This window comes from Schistocerca cancellata, chromosome 10 (genome assembly GCF_023864275.1).
Source record: "Schistocerca cancellata isolate TAMUIC-IGC-003103 chromosome 10, iqSchCanc2.1, whole genome shotgun sequence".
Lineage (NCBI taxonomy): Eukaryota > Metazoa > Arthropoda > Insecta > Orthoptera > Acrididae > Schistocerca > Schistocerca cancellata.
The window spans coordinates 91,585,654-91,603,501 of NC_064635.1; the positions used below are offsets into that span (position 1 = coordinate 91,585,654).

Here is a 17,848-nt window from a genome sequence, read left to right on the forward strand (position 1 = left end):
TTTGAATATTTTCCTGTTTTGGAATAATGTGTGGATCTTCTTTGTTTCTTCCTTCATTCTCTCTAGACGTTCATAGAGAGTAATATGTCTTATAATGACTTCATTAGTTCTTTTATTCCTTTTCTTTGGTCTCAAGACCCAATTTCCATCTTTATTCTTGATTGTACTTATGACTTCTTACGAGATTCCTTTTTCTTCCTTTTCTAAAACTTTTTACACCATTCTGGATCCGGATACAAGTAGTGTTTCCGAGCCATAGAGGGCTTCTGGCTTAACAACAGTATTGTAATGCCTTAAAATTAAATTATTAGAGAAACAGTTTTTATTGTATACTTTCCTACGATGTATAATATATGGAGACGAATGAGAGGCGAATGACAATTTGTACCGAGGCCGGTATTCGAACCTGGTTCCTGCTCACTAGACAGCTGTCCTAACCACTACACGCTACTGTCACAGTGCCTTTGCACAATTGCGTGGACTATCCTAGTGCGAGTCACCCTCAATCCACATTCCCATTCCTGTATCATCTAATGGTGGGGCGCTATTCCAATGCAGTTGTAGAGGCTGTTCGAATTAAGGGACAATACCAAGTGGGCTGAGGGATAAATGGGAATTCGGACTGAGGAGGGATGCTTGCTAAGATAGTCGGTGCAGTAATGGAAAGCAACTGTGCCAGGGTGGTGTAGTGGTTAGCACATCTGCCTATTGAGCAGGTGACCCAGGTTCGAATACCGGCCTTGGCACAAACTTTCATTCAATTCTTTGGTCCCCATATATACATCAGCGTGCCTCAGCGATACAGATGGCCGTACCGTAGGTGCAACCACAACGGAGGCCAGACAAACGTGTGGTTCCTGAAGAGGGGCAGCAGCCTTTTCAGTAGTTGCAGGGCAACAGTCTGGATGATTGACTGACCTGGCCTTGCAACATTAACCGAAACGGCCTTGCTGTGCTGGTACTGCGAACGGCTGAAAGCAAGGTGAAACTACGGCCGTAATTTTTCTCGAGGGCATGCAGCTTTACTGTATGGATAAATGATGATGCCGCCCTCTTGGGTAAGATATTCCGGAGGTAAAATAGTCCCCCATTCGGATCTCCGGGCGGGGACTACTCAAGAGGACGTCGTTATCAGGAAAAAGAAAACTGGCATTCTACGGATCGGAGCGTGGAACGTCAGATCCCTTAACCGGGCAGGTAGATTAGAAAATTTAAAAAGGGAAACGGATAGGTTAAAGTTAGATATAGTGGGAATTAGTGAAGTTCGGTGGCAGGAGGAACAAGACTTTTGGTCAGGTGAATACAGGGTTATAAACACAAAATCAAATAGGGGTAATGCAGGAGTAGGCTTAATAATGAATAAAAAAATAGGTTTGCGGGTAAGCTACTACAAACAGCATAGTGAACGCATTATTGTGGCCAAGATAGACACGAAGCCCATGCCTACTACAGTAGTGGAAGTTTATATGCCAACAACCTTGCAGATGATGAAGAAATTGATGAAATGTATGATGAGATAAAAGAAATTATTCAGGTAGTGAAGGGAGACGAAAATTTAATAGTCATTGGTGACTGGAATTCGAGAGTAGGAAAAGGGAGAGATGGAAACATAGTAGGTGGATATGGATTGGGGCTAAGAAATGAAAGAGGAAGCCGCCTGGTAGAGTTTTGCACAGAGCATAACTTAATCGTAGCTTACAATTGGTTCAAGAATCATGAAAGAAGGTTGTATATATGGAAGAATCCTGGAGATACTAGAAGGTATCAGATAGATTATATAATGGTAAGACAGAGATTTAGGAACCAGGTTTTAAATTGTAAGACATTTCCAGGGCAGATGTGGATTCTGACCACAATCTATTGGTTATGAACTGTAGATTAAAACTGAAGAAACTGCAAAAAGGTGGGAATTTAAGGAGTTGGGACCTGGATAAACTGAAAGGACCAGAGGTTGTACAGAGTTTCAGGGAGAGCATAAGGGAACAATTGACAGGAATGGGGGAAAGAAGTACAGTAGAAGAAGAATGGGTAGCTCTGAGGGATGAATTAGAGAAGGCACCAGAGGATTAAGTAGGTAAAAAGACGAGAGCTAGTAGAACTCCTTGGGTAACAGAAGAAATATTGAATTTAATTGATGAAAGGAGAAAATATGAAAATGCAGTAAATGAAGCAGGCAAAAAGGAATACAGACGTCTCAAAAATGAGATCGACAGGAAGTGCAAAATGGTTATCAGGGATGGCTAGAGGACAAATATAAGGATGTAGAGGCTTATCTCACTAGGGTTAAGATAGATACTGCCTACAGGAAAATTAAAGAGACCTTTGGAGAAAGGAGAACCACTTGTATGAATATCAAGAGCTCAGATGGAAACCCAGTTCTAAGCAAAGAAGGGAAAGCAGAAAGGTGGAAGGAGTATATGGAGGGTCTGTACAAGGCCGATGTACTTGAGAACAATATTATGGAAATGGAAGAGGATGTAGATGAAGATGAAATGGGAGATACGATACTGCGTGAAGAGTTTGACAGAGAACTGAAAGGCCTGAGTCGAAACAAGGCCCCGGGAGTAGACAACATTCCATTAGAACTACTGACAGCCTTGGGAGAGCCAGTCCTGACAAAATTCTACCATCTGGTGAGCAAGACGTATCAGACAGGCGAAATACCCTCAGACTTCAAGAAGAATATAATAATTCCAATCTCAAAGAAAGGAGGTGTTGACAGATGTGAAAATTACCGAACTATCAGTTTAATAAGTCACAGCTGCAAAATACTAACGCGAATGGAAAAACTGGTAGAAGCCGACCTCGGGAAAGATTAGTTTGGATTCCGTAGAGATGTTGGGACACGTGAGACAATACTGACCTTACTACTTATCTTAGAAGAAAGATTAAGGAAAGGCAAACCTATGTTTCTAGCATTTGTAGACTTAGAGAAAGTTTTTGACAATGTTGACTGGAATAGTCTCTTTCAAATTCTAAAGGTGGCAGGGGTAAAATACAGGGAGCGAAAGGCTATTTACAATTTGTACAGAAACCATATGGCAGTTATAAGAGTCGAGGGGCATAAAGGGAGGCAATGGTTGGGAAGGGAGTGAGACAGGGTTGTAGCCTCTCCCCGATGTTACTCAATCTGTATATTGAGCAAGCAGTAAAGGAAACAAAAGAAAAATTCGGAGTAGGTATAAAACCCATGGAGAAGAAATAAAAACTTTGAGGTTCGCCAATGACATTGTAATTCTGTCAGAGACAGCAAAGGACTTGGAAGAGCAGTTGAACGGAATGGACAGTGTCTTGAAAGGAGGATATAAGATGAACATTAACAAAAGCAAAACGAGGATAATGGAATGTAGTCAAATTAAATCGGGTGATGCTGAGGGAATTAGATTAGGAAATGAGACACTTAAATTAGCAAAGGAGTTTTGCTATTTGGGGAGCAAAATAACTGATGATGGTCGAAGTAGAGAAGATATAAAATGTAGACTGGCAACGGCAAGGAAAGCGTTTCTCAAGAAGAGAAATTTGTTAACATCGAGTATAGATTTAAGTGTCAGGAAGTCATTTCTGAAAGTATTTGTATGGAGTGTAGCCATGTATGGAAGTGAAACATGGACGATAAATAGTTTGGACAAGAAGAGAATAGAAGCTTTCGAAATGTGGTGCTACAGAAGAATGCTGAAGATTAGATGGGTAGAGGAGAGGCACGACTTGACAAGAAGAAGGGACCGGTTAGTAGGACATGTTCTGAGGCTTCAAGTGATCACAAATTTAGCATTGGAGGGCATCGTGGAGGGTTAAAATCGTAGAGGGAGACCAAGAGATGAAGATTCAGAAGGATGTGGGTTGCAGTAAGTACTGGCAGATGAAGAAGCTTGCACGGGATAGGGTAGCATGGAGAGCTGCATCAAACCAGTCTCAGGAATGAAGACCACAACAACAACATATACATCAGAAAAACGTAAGCAATAAAAATTGTTTTTCTAAAGATGTTAATTTAAGGCTTTACATAGTCTCGTTTGTATAAATTTATAATTTCATGTTATGCTGCCTTCATTTTTCCGTTCTGATTTCAATTAGTCCTTTTTCATTTTTTATGTTTACAGTTTCACCCAGATATTTTAAGTTGTGTGTTTTCTTTTTAGTTCCTAAACTTGGTTTTTTAAAATTCTTGGTGAGTTGCTTTTATTGATAATGTACCCTGTCTTCCCAGAGGGTATTTGTACACCTGCCTTTCATCTTTCTCTTCCACAAGAGCTTCTTTGTGTTCTCTATGATCCGATCTATTATTACGAAGTCGTCTGCAAATTCCAAACAATTTATTGTTTCTTTCCATCCACTCAGCCTTCTGTAGTAACTACCTTTTCGTTCGTCTTGATCTATTTTCCATCTTTATATATATAATTCTACTGTACGTGTGTATGTCACTGAACTCCTCCTAAACGGCTGAACCGATTTGAATGAATTTTTTTCGTATGCGTTTGGGTGGCGCTATGGATGGTTTAGATTCACAAATCAGCCCGGCAGATGGCACTGCAGTCGGTATCTATGTTATTTATCTATACTGCAACTAAACGGCTAGAACGATTTGAATGAAATTTTTGTGTGTGCGGGGCATGGAAAATTTACATTCTTAACTCAACACGATAGGTGGCGTTGCATTTTTGTGTGCAATATTGAGCGTATTATATTCAGATATAAGTTGCGTGCATAGGATTTCGTTTATTTTTCGACATTTTAATTTTAGTGTATTATATTAAGTGTGGCATGGAGAGCTGCATCAAACCAGTCTCAGGACTGAAGACCACAACAACAACAACATATTAAGTGTGTTCTGTTATTTTGACATTTTCATTTTTTTGTACGGTGTCTTTTGATATTTCAGGTGTCGCATTTCAGTGAATATTAAGTATATTATATTGACATATAAGTTACGTACATAAACCAATGCCACGTCTTCGTGGACGAGGAGGAAATATTGGTCGACGGGCTCGGAATTCACAATTAGTCCAGAACCGTCGGTTAAATAGATCGGCAGAAGATCAACTGACGGACAAAATTTAGGAAACCAGGCTGCAATCAGACGTGCTAATGAAAGTCAAGAGCAACGCAACGAACGGCTTCGAGCCAATGCATGGAGATGAAGACTGGCCCATCAGCAAGTCGCCGACACACTCAGAACACGTGAGTGAACAACAGCGTTTGCAAGTGTATCGCGCATTGACACGTGCCTCACTTCTTCGCCTTGCGTTTGAACATGAGTCAGACATCGACTATTCGTCACATTCACAAATTGTAATCGGTGCTATGAACAAACAACGCCAACGCTGTCATGCACTGAAATACAAAGGTGAATCGGCCGGTTTCTGCTGCGCGTCTGCTGCCACCATTGAATTCGCCGCCAGAACCATTGAAAACACTATTGGCTGGAGCTTCATCTCAATCTAAATTGTTTTTCTGTAAAATTCTCAAATTCAATTTGTGCTTTCAAATGACATCATTTGGAGCAACAAAAATCGTTCCGAATGAGGATGGTCGCAATTTTCAATCAACGTTTAAGATTCAGGGCCAAGTGTATCATCAAATTGGTTCTTTAATGCCGATGCCTGATACCGACTCAAAACTTCTGCAAACCTACTTCATGGCTCATGAGGAGCAGCAAATAAACGCACGCTGCCAGTACAACCGTATCGAGCAGATGGGGGAGCGAGAATTGCGGGTATTTTAGAACTGTTTTTACAGAATCACAACCAGTTGGTCCAGTTGTCCAATACCGTTTCAAACAGACTGCAAAACGACAACTATACGATCGTCATCAAAGCAGACAAAGTACCATCTGGGAAGCACGCGGGCCGATATAATGCACCGACCATTAATGAAGTTGCAGTTGTTATGGTTGGCGACGCATTTCAACGTCGAGATATACGAATCCAACACAGAGATAACACAGTGCATATGATTGAAGACAGTCATCACTCTTACGATGCTTTTCAATATCCATTGATATTTTGGGAAGGAGAAGATGGATATTATTTAAATATCAAACAAAGAAATCCAGCAACAGGTACAATCTACACATGTCATTACCTAATATTTTATTCTTATGCAAGGTCAAACAATGTCGATTTGTGGGTTGGATCTAGAAAATCCGGTCTTTTCACATGGCCAAGAATATGTGGTGTGTTCTTGCGTTTGGAAAACCGTCAAGTTTATTCATTTATACTCCTCAGGAATTGACTAAAAATATTGTTCATCATCTCGTATTAAGATAAAATTAAACAAACATTATTGATTAGAACGAATTGTTTTTAGAAAAATTGATGTTATTTCAAAATAAAGAATAATGAAATTATTATATTATTTGTCTTTCATTTCATACTTTGTTTAATATCCTAATCGCTTGAAATATCATGCAGGACAACGTCTGTCGGATCCGCTAGTTCTCTTATAATTTTCTCCAGCATATATAATGGCATAAACATAACGTGAATTTGTGGACCTGTGACTGTGCACAAACAACGACGCCGAGAAGATATACATACATACACGGGCGTTGTGAATATTTAGTTACTACACTATTAGCGGGTGCTCGTATTAACTCAGATACGGCTGTTGTCCTTGAGGAAGGATTCTTGCAGAGGAGTTTAAAACTTCTTATCCTACTTCTTTAATCTGGCTTTGCTGGCATAAGTATACACATTATCCAACAGACTCATAATAAAGTTTAAAAACATTTAGCTTTTTCTGATGAGGAAGCATATGTTCATGAGACAAGTTGATTTACTGAAAATGAATTATCCGACTGACCCTGTAGCAAGTATAACTTTTCTGTGCGCGTTTGTATTAGAGAAATAAATGTTTACATATTGTCTCAGAATGACGTATTAACATAGTAAGGGATAATATGGATATCTGCAGTGCACAACATAGCACCAGTGACTGCCTTTTTAAGCACATCCTTCTGGAAAGCAATAAGATTTACGCATTTAAACATGCGATTCACTGTTTCTGCAATTGTCTTTTGCTGTAACGTAAGTACACATGTATCTATCTTTAAGCAACAGAAGCATATTATACCGCTGTCAGTCACTAAAATGTATATCGTGTTCTTATACATATTTATCAGGATCCACGAATGTACAGAGTTTGGTTCTTTATTGTGAGCGCATGGGATAAAGCAGTTATTTCGAGGATAACCTCTAAGTTGGTGTGAAGGGCCAAGTAATGGACGTTTGACATGGCTCGAATCATATCAGGATGTTCGTAAATTGCTAGAAACAATATGTTGACAATAGTTTTTGTTACAGAGCAGTCATGACATATGAGGACCAGCTGGAAGAGCTGCCGTGTTGACTGTCTTCTGATAATCTACTTACTTCATCTTCCGTGTGACTTGCATCTAAGAAGTATTCCGATAGGTAGAATAACAGCCAGCAGAAATGGTAAAGATTGTAATTTGCAAAAGTGAGTTGAAATGAAAAAGAAACCTAGAAGGACATTTGGCTTCGGATAGTTCAGCCAACGTATTAGTGGCTTCATTGAATGACAACAACGAGGTGACAGTGGCAACAAACCTTCATACGATAATTTTTGTGAAAAATGGAACTCTTGCAGCTGTACTTAAGATGTCATATTTATTTGGCTACTAGTGGGGCATTCATCTTCGGTATAGACCATGTGTTTATGAAATCTTAAGTACAGCTGGAGGAGTTTCATTTTTAATAAAAATTATACCAGCTGATGTACCACCATCATCCAATTTAAATATGGATGTACGAAGATTGATGCTATGAATCCAGTTCATCCATTAATGCGATATTCACATCAGCATAAAAGGCGGAGAGCAGTTCAACAACGAAAAGTCATTTGCCAGTGACTCAAGTTCATGAGTGGAACCGGCAGAGGTGGCCAAGATATTACACTGTATACAGTACCATCAGGAATAGGCACTTCCTCATTAGTGCACATTTTTTTCACGTAGCTGGGTGAAAAGTACGGTAGTTCTAGAGGGAGGACGGTGGTAAACTGAACCACGTGGCATTTCGTCGAAGAATCGTCGCAGAAATTCTGGAATCAAACTGCAATGTTATTACGCAGGGAGGAAGACAACCCAAATTTAAAAAAACGGATTCTGGTTATGACAAGCTGGAACATTATGTCGTGGATTTGCCAATGGATCGTATTTCGAGAAAGAAGAAAGAACTTCACTGTCGCCAGCGTCAGATTAGCTCTAGAATACAATGCATTAAATGTTGCGTATACCATTTCTTGTTTGTTTCCTTTTAAATCGTTCGATACAAAATAGGAAGACAGTATTGATTTGGAGATTTAATAATGACATTTTGGTTGGTTGTTTCGGGGAAGGAGACCAGACAGCGAGGTCATCGGTCTCATCGGATTAGGGAAGGACGGGGAAGGAAGTCGGCCGTGCCCTTTGAAAGGAACCATCCCGGCATTTGCCTGGAGCGATTTAGGGAAATCACGGAAAACCTAAATCAGGATGGCCGGACGCGGGATTGAACCGTCGTCCTCCCGAATGCGAGTCCAGTGTCTAACCACTGCGCCACCTCGCTCGGTCAATGACATTTTAATGAGTGCTTGTATACAGGGTGGTCCATTGATAGTGACCTGGCCAAATATCTCACGAAATAAGCGTCAAACGAGAAAACTACAAAGAACGAAACTCGTCTAGCTTGAAGGGGGAAACCAGATGGCGCTATGATTGGCCCGCTAGATGGCGCTGCCATAGGTCAAAAGGATATCAACTGCGTTTTCTTAAATAGGAACCCCCATTTTTATTACGTATTCGTATAGTACGTAAATAAATATGAATGTTTTATCGATGGCAATCTAAGTGGTGCAATGTATGCTGATTTCCTTCGTAACGTTGTACCGATTTTACTACAAGATGTTTCACTGCATGACAGAATGGCGATGTACTTCCAACATGGTGGATGTCCGGCACATAGCTCGTGTGTGGTTGAAGCGATATTGAATAGCATATTTCACGACAGTTGAATTGGTCGTCGAAGCACCATACCATGGCTCGCACGTTCACCGGATCTGACGTCCCCGGATTTCTTTCTGTAACGAATGTTGAAGGATATTTGCTATCGTGATCCACCGGCAACGCCTGACAACATGCGTCAGCGCATTGTCAATGGAGGCGAACTACTCGCTGTTGAGAGGAATGTCATTACACATATTGACAAATGCATTGAGGTTGAACGACATCATTTTGAGCATTTATTGCGTTAATGTGGTATTTACAGGTAATCACGCTGTAACAGCGTGCGCTCTCAGAAATGGTAAGTTCACAAAGGTACATGTATCACATTGGAACAACGGAAATAAAATGTTCAAACGTACCTACGTTCTGTACTTTAATTTAAAAAACCTACCTGTTACCAACTGTTCGTCTAAAATTGAGAGCCATATGTTTGTGACTATTACAGCGCCATCTATCACAAAGCGAAAAAAAGTGGCCCAACTAAAGCATTCATATTTCTTTACGTACTACACGAATACGTAATAAAAATGGGGGTTGCTATTTAAGAAAACGCAATTGATATCAGTTTGACCTATAGCAGCGCTATCTAACGGGCCAACCGTAGCGCCATCTGGTTTCCCTCTTCAAGCTAGACAAGTTCCGTTCTTTGTAGTTTTTTCCTTTGACGCATATTTCGTGAGCTATTTGGCCCACCCTCAATCACCCCCACGATATTTGGCCCGGTCACGATCAATGGACCAACCTGTATACAGTTGAAGTCCTTCCAGACGTACTGATCATTTTTAAAAAAAGTGTGCAAATAAGAAGTGTGTAACTATTATATAGCTGTAACTTCTATTATATAATAATAATAATTATATCATTATTATATTATATATAACATTATAATTTTTATATTATAATAATTAAAATTAAAATGCAAACAAAAAGATTACTCTGGCTTGATTGGGTTGTCATTTCAAAGAGACTTAGGTAGATCTGAGGCTGCCCTACCACGTAAGGTAGAGCTCAGATGCCTTAGAACCTGGCAGGCACAGTGGAATATTTTAGTGCCCGCCGGCACGGAACACAGCCGACGCCCAAGACGACTGCCCGCGGCGAAAAGCCTTGCTGGCCACCCGGTCGAGGCGTTTAGCGATTTTTCCCAGCCATACAATCCGCATTTGTTTTTTATTTCTCTCTCTCTATCTCTCTCTCTCTCTGTCTGTCTCTTTCCCCCCCCCCCCCCCCATCCACCGGCTGGCCAGCAATTACGTGGGGCCCTCTCCATTCCTCGAGCTGTGCGGTGCCCAGACGCGCGCCATTCCGCTGTGAACTCGCCGCCGCCAGCCCTGGTATCATTGCGCTCCGCCAGTTCCCACCGCTACACGCAGCTGCCCCAGCGTGAGGTCGCGGCCTTGAGACTGCGACGGAAAAAGAAGGAAGAGCCACTCTGTCTGCCGCGGCCCACACTCCACAACCACCAGCGCCGGTCCGATTCCTTCGCGAATCTCCCAGCCGCACACAATTTGAACTAATACTGACACACACTGAGGCGACAAAAGTCATGAGATACATCTACATCTACATGATTACTCTGCAATTCACATTTAAGTGCTTGGCAGAGGGTTCATCGAACCACAATCGTACTATCTCTCTACCATTCCACTCCCGAACTGCGCGCGGGAAAAACGAACACCTAAACCTTTCTGTTCGATCTCTGATTTCTCTTATTTTATTTTGATGATCATTGCTACCTATGTACGTTGGGCTCAACAACATATTTTCCCATTCGGAAGAGAAAGTTGGTGCCTGAAATTACGTAAATAGATCTCGCCGTGACGAAAACGTCTTTGCTGTAATGACTTCCATCCCAACTCGCGTATAATATCTGCCACACTCTCTCCCCTACTACGTGATAATACAAAACGAGCTGCCCTTTTTCGCACCCTTTCAATGTCCTCCGTCAATCCCACCTGGTAAGAATCCCACACCGAGCAGCAATATTCTAACAGAGGACGAACGAGTGTAGTGTAAGCTGTCTTTAGTGGACTTGTTGCATCTTCTAAGTGTCCTGTCAATGAAACTCAACCTTTGGCTCGCCTTCCCCACAATATTATCTATGTGGTCTTTCCAACTGAAGTTGTTCGTAATTTTAACATCCAGGTACTTAGTTGAATTGACAGCCTTGAGAATTCTACTATTTATCGAGTACTCGAATTCCAACGGATTTCTTTTGGAGCTCATGTGGATCACGTCACACTTTTCATTATTTAGTGTGAACTGCCACCTCGCACACCATACAGCAATCTTTTCTAAATCGCTTTGCAACTGATAATGGTCTATGGATGACCTTACTAGACGGTAAATTACAGCATCATCTGCTAACAATCTAAGAGAACTGCTCAAATTGTCATCCAGGTCTTTTATATAGATCAGAAACAGCAGAGGTCCCAGGACGCTTCCCTGGGGAACACCTGATATCACTTCAGTTTTACTCGATGATTCGCCGTCTATTACTACGAACTGCGACCTTCCTGACAGGAAATCACGAATCCAGTCGCACAACTGAGACGATACCCCATAGGGCCGCAGCTTGATTAGAAGTCGCTTGTCGGGGACGGTGTCAAAAGCCTTCCGGAAATCCAGAAACACGGAATCAACTTGAGATCTCCTGTCGATAGCGGCCATTACTTCGTGCGAATAAAGAGCTAGCTGCGTTGGACAAGAACGATTTTTCTGAAACCATGATCATTACGTATCAATAGGTCATTCCCTTCGAGGTGATTCATAATGTTTGAATACAGTATATGCTCCAAAACCCTACTGCAAACCGACGTAGGTCTGTAGTTTGATGGATTACTCCTACTACCCTTCTTAAACACTGGTGCGACCTGTGCAATTTTCCAATCTGTAGGTACAGATCTATCGGCGAGCGAGCGGTTGTATATGATTGCTAAGTAGGGAGCTATTGTATCAGCGTAATCCGAAAGGAACCTAATCGGTATACAATCTGGACCTGAAGAGATGCCCGTATCAAGCGATTTGAGTTGCTTCGCAATCCCTAAGGTATCTACTTCTAAGAAACTCATGGTAGCAGCTGTTCGTGTTTCAAATTCTGGAATATTCCATCGGTCTTCCCTGGTGAAGGAATTTTGGAAAACTGGGTTCAATAACTCCGCTTTAGCGGCACAGTCGTCGGTAACAGTACCATCGGCACTGCGCAGCGAAGGTATTGACTGCGTCTTGCCGCTTGTGTACTCCTCCTAGTATCGTGTCGGACCTCCATTTGTCCTGAGTAACGCAGTAACTCGACGTGGCATGGACTCAACAAGTCATTGGAGGTCCCTGTAGAAATACTGAGGCGTGCTGCCTCTTTTTTTGGCGGCGGTCATCTGTCTTTTGAATGATTTGAAGCAGCCCGCCACGAATTCCACACCTGTGCCAATCTCTTCATTTCAGAGTAGCACTTGCAACATACGTCCTTCGATATTCACGAATATCACAGTCAACTCTGGTCCTAAAGAGGACATTCTCCAGATTTTTTTCTGGGTCTTCAGGGTAAAAAAAGTACTCTACTGGCCATTAAAATTGCTACACCAAGAAGAAATGCAGATGATAAACGGGTATTCATTGGACAAATATATTAAACTAGAACTGACTTATGATTACATTTTCACGCAATTTGGGTGCATAGATCCTGAGAAATCAGTACCCAGAAAAACCACCTCTGGCCGTAATAACGGCCTTGATACGCCTGGGCATTGAGTCAAACAGAGCTTGGATGACGTGTACAGGTGCAGCTGCCCATGCAGTTTCAACACGATACCACAGTTCATCAAGAGTAGTGACTGGCGTATTGTGACGAGCCAGTTGCTCGGCCACCATTGACCAGACGTTTTCAGTTGGTGAGAGATCTGGAGAATGTGCTGGCCAGGGCAGCAGTCGAACATTTTCTGTATCCAGAAACACCCGTACAGGAGCTGCAACATGCGGTCGTGCTTTATCCTGCTGAAATGTAGGGTTTCGCACGGATCAAATGAAGGGTGGAGCCACGGGTCGTAACACATCTGAAATGTAACGTCCACTGTTCAAAGTTCCGTCAATGCGAACAAGAGGTGCCCGAGACGTGTAACCAATGGCACCCTATACCATCACGCCGGGTGATACGCCAGTATGGCGATGACGAATACACGCTTCCAATGTGCGTTCACCGCGATGTCACCAAATACGGATGCGACCATCGTGATGCTGTAAACAGAACCCGGATTCATCCGAAAAAATGACGTTTTGCCATTCGTGCACCCAGATTCGTCGTTGAGTACACCATCGCACGCGCTCCTGTCTGTGATGTAGCATCAAGGGTAACGGCAGCCACGGCCTCCGAGCTGATAGTCCATGCTGTGCAAACGTCGTCGAACTGTTCGTGCAGATGGTTGTTGTCTTGCAAAGGTCCCCATCTGTTGACTCAGGGATCGAGACGTGGCTGCACGATCCGTTACAGCCGTGCGGATAAAATGCCTGTCATCTCGACTGCTAGTGATACGAGGCCCTTGGGATCCAGCAATACGATAAACCGCAATCGCGATAGGCTACAATCCGACCTTTATCGAAGTCAGAAACGTGACGGTACGCATTTATCCTCCTTACACGAGCCATCACAACAACGTTTCACCAGGCAACGCCGGTCAACTGCTGTCTGTGTATGAGAAATCGGTTGGAAACTTTCCTCATGTGAGTACGTTGTAGGTATCGCCACCGGTGCTAACCTTGTGTGAATTCTCTGAAAAGCGAATCATTTGCATATCACAGGATCTTCTTCCTGTCGGTTAAATTTCGCATCTGTAGCGCGTCATCTTCGTGGTGTAGCAGTTTTAATGGCCAGTAGTGTAGATGGAGAACTCAGTTAAATGGGTTACTACAAGACAGCGTGCTTGCGCCGCTATTATTCAACATCTATACCAACGAGCAACCTATCCCTGAAGGAACTCGAAGCTTCGTTTATGCTGATTACTGCGCTATCATTACTCAGGCTGTCTATTTTGAGACTGTAGAAGATACGCTACCAAAATCTTTGGAAGAATTCATTGTTTACAATCACGGGAATTACTAGAAACCTAATCCTGCCAAGACTCAGACCTGCGTTTTCCACTGGAAGAATAAACAGGCAAATAGATCCTTAAGTATATTCGTGGAGGCATGATACTCGAACATAATCCTACTCCCAAATATCTTGGAGTAACTCTGGATCGCGCGCTAACGTATAAAAAGCACTGCCTAAACACCAAACAGAAAGTGGCAGCCAGAAATAACACAGTGCGAAAATTGACATGTACATCATGGGTTGCTAGTCCATGCACTGTGCGCTCAAGCACGCTTGCTCTATGTTGTTCCACTGCTGAATATGCATGTTCGGTATGGTACAAGTCCAGTCATGCCAGGAACGTAGATGTGGCTCTAAATGAGTCTTGCCGGATTATCACAGGTTGCTTAAGACCTACTCCTGTGGAAAAACTCCATTGCTTCGCTGGCATAGCTCCTCCAGAAATCAGTCGTGAGGCAGCTGCGAGATATGAGGAAAGCGAGGCCACAACGAAGGAAGCCCATCCACTATACCGTCGTCAACCCACATATCCTAGGCCGAAATGAAGAAAGAACTTCTTGACAACTACTGAGGCTCTCATCGAGAATCCACATACGGCAAGGATCTCGCGATGGCGGGAGGAATGAACGTATTTGGGAGAATGGATGTCTCCAAAGAAAAAACTTCCCCCTGGACATTCGGCGAAGTGGTCAATATGCAGGTCTCTCAATAGATTACGTCAAACACAACGAGATGCAAGATCAGTCAGTGGACTTGGGGTTTCTCTGTGGACTCAGTTCTCTGCCAGTGTGACGTTGAGCAGACTAACAGCCATTTCCTTCAGTGTTCCTCATCACCAACCACCTGCACCATGCGAGGCCTTATGAGAGCTGCACCAAATGCACTTGAAGTGTCCATTTTTTGGTCTTCTTTTGTGTAAAATTATGTCAAAACTTCTATATATAGAGCGTGGTCCATCGGCCGTGACCGGGCCAAATATCTCACGAAATAAGCGTCAAACGAAAAAACTATAAAGAACGAAACTTCGCTAGCTTCAAGGGGGAGACCAGATGGCGCTATGGTTGGCCCGCTAGATGGCGCTGCCATAGGTCAAACGGATATCAACTGCGTTTTTTTAAAAAAGGAACCCCCATTTTTATTACATATTCGTGTAGTACGTAAAGAAATATGAGTGTTTTAGTTGCACCACTTTTATCGCTTTGTAATAGATGGCGCTGTAATAGTCACAAACATATGGCTCACAATTTTAGACGAACAGTCGGTTACAGGTATGTTTTATAAATTAAAATACAGAAGGTAGGTGCGTTTGAACATTTTATGTCGGTTGTTCCAAAGTGATATATGTACCTTTGTGAACTTTTAATTTCTGAGAACGCATGCTGTTAGAGCATGATTACGTGTAAATACCACATTAATGCAATAAATGTTCAAAATGATGTCCGTCAACCTCAGTGCATTTGGCAATACGTGTAACGACATTCTTCTCAACAGCGACTAGTTCACCTTCCGTAATGTTCGCACAAGCACTGACAATGCGCTGACGCATGTTGTCAGGCGTTGTCGGTGGAACACGATAGCAAATATCCTTCAACTTCCCCAACAGAAAGAAATCCGGGGACGTCAGATGCGGTGAACGTGCGGGCCACGGTGTGGTGCTTCGACGACCAATCCAACTGTCGTGAAATATACTTTTCAATACCGCTTCAACTGCACGCTAGCTATGTACCGGACCTCCATCATATTGGAAGTACATCGGCATTCTGTCACGCAGTGAAGCATCTTGTAGTAACATCGGTAGAACATTACGTAGTAAATCAGCATACGTTGCACCATTTAGATTGCCATCGCTAAAATGGGGGCCAATAATCCTTCCTCCCATAATGCCGCACCATATATTAACGCGCCAAGGTCGCTAATGTTCCACTTGTCGCAGCCATCGTGGATTTTTCGTTGCCCAATAGTGCATATTATGCCGGTTTACGTTACCGCTGTTGGTGAATGACGCTTCGTCGCTAAATAGAACGCGTGCAAAAAATCTGTCATCGTCCCGTAATTTCTCTTGCGCCCAGTGGTAGAACTGTACACGAGGGCATCACGCACATCCATGCCCGAGGCAGGATTCGAACCTGCGACCATAGCGGTCCCGCGGTTCCAGACTGTAGCGCCTAGGCCACTTCGGCCGGCCAGCAGAGTCTTTGAACTCCGTCTACTTCGTGACCACCAATTTTTTTGTCAAATTCCTAGGTATTCTCATTTCTGCTACCCCTCATTACTTTCGTCAATGGTCTGTTGACTCTCATCCATTACTCTGTTCTCATTAGATTGTTCATTCCATTAAAAAGGTCCTGTAATTATTCTTCATATTCATTCAAGACAGCAACAACATCAGCGAATCTTATTACTTATATTCCTTAATCTTGAATTTTAATGACATCCTACAAAGTTTCTTTCATTTCCTTCTTTGCTTCTTCGATGTATACACTGAAAAGTATGGCAGTGCATCCCCGTGTTACACTCTATTTGCTCCGAGCACTTCGTTCCTCGGTTTCCAATCATACTTTTCCCTTTTGGTTCATGTATATATTGTATATTAGCCCTCTTTCGCTAAAGGTTACTCCCTTTTCTCTCAGAATTTCGGTCATCTTGCACCGTTTAACATTCTCGAAAGCTTTTTGTAGGTCTATAGATCCTATGAGCATGTCTTAACTTTCCGTCAGTATTGCTTCCATTGCCAACCGCAAACTCAGAACTATCTCTCTGGTGGCTTTACCTTCCCTGAAGCGAAACTCATCGTCATCTAACAGAGCCTCATTTTTCTTTCCCATTCTTCTGTATACTGCTCTTGTCAACTACTTGGAAGCATGAGCTGTTAAGATGATTGTGCGATAATTCTCGCTTCTGTCGGCTCTAGCTAACCTCGGCACAGTCTAAATGATGTTTTCGCGAAAGTCTGATGTCATTCGCCAGTTCCATACATTCTACTCCCCCTGTGATTTTAAAAAATTCCGGTGGAATAATATCTATGCCTTCTGCCTTATTTTATCATATGTGCAGGCTCTTTAACTTCCGACTCCAATGCTGGACCTCCTCTGTCTTCGATATATGCTCCAATTTACTCATCTACCACGTCATCAGACAGGTCGTTCCCCTCATAGAGACTTTCAATGTACACTTTCCTTCTATGCACTCTCTCCTCTGCGTTTAACTGTGGAATTCATATCGCACTCGTAATGTTATCACCCTTGCTTTTAACTTCACCAATGTGGAATATTCCGCAGCAAATAACTTTCGCTGTCCGAAGCAGAACAAGAATCAGTTACGAGTTAGTGGAACGCTTTTTTTTTTTTTTTTTTTTTTTTAAAAAAAAAAATTCTTTATTCTTCAATATATGTGATACATATCAACCCACCACCTTATGTGATTAGTGGGTCCTAGTTTATACAATTTCATATTACTACTACAGCTTACTCTATGATAGTTTTTCGTATTCTCACTATGGGCACTTCAATTATGAATTGTGTTTTTCTATGCTTTTTTATTCTACTTATGCTAATGTACATCTACCTGCAGCGTTACAGGTGTGCCAGCGTTGTATAAACCTACTTAGTGGCCCTGTTCACCGAGCTAATCCCGGTGAACGTGCCCCTGGCACCGGGCTGGCCGGAGTTGTTGTTCGCTGCAGTACTATACTATTTTGTTATCCTAACTTATCCTACGTTTAACCTAACTTAGCCTAGAGTCAAAATCGTGAGTGTCTAGAT

The 17,848-nt window shown here is 42.4% G+C and overlaps 1 non-coding gene across 1 annotated transcript; it reads left to right on the plus strand.

Annotated features, from left to right (window-relative positions):
• Positions 1-674: 674 nt before the first annotated feature.
• Trnan-auu (transfer RNA asparagine (anticodon AUU)) lies at positions 675-746 on the plus strand. The gene has a single exon. It is a non-coding gene; the product is annotated as a tRNA-Asn (tRNA).
• The last annotated feature ends 17,102 nt before the right edge of the window (positions 747-17,848 follow it).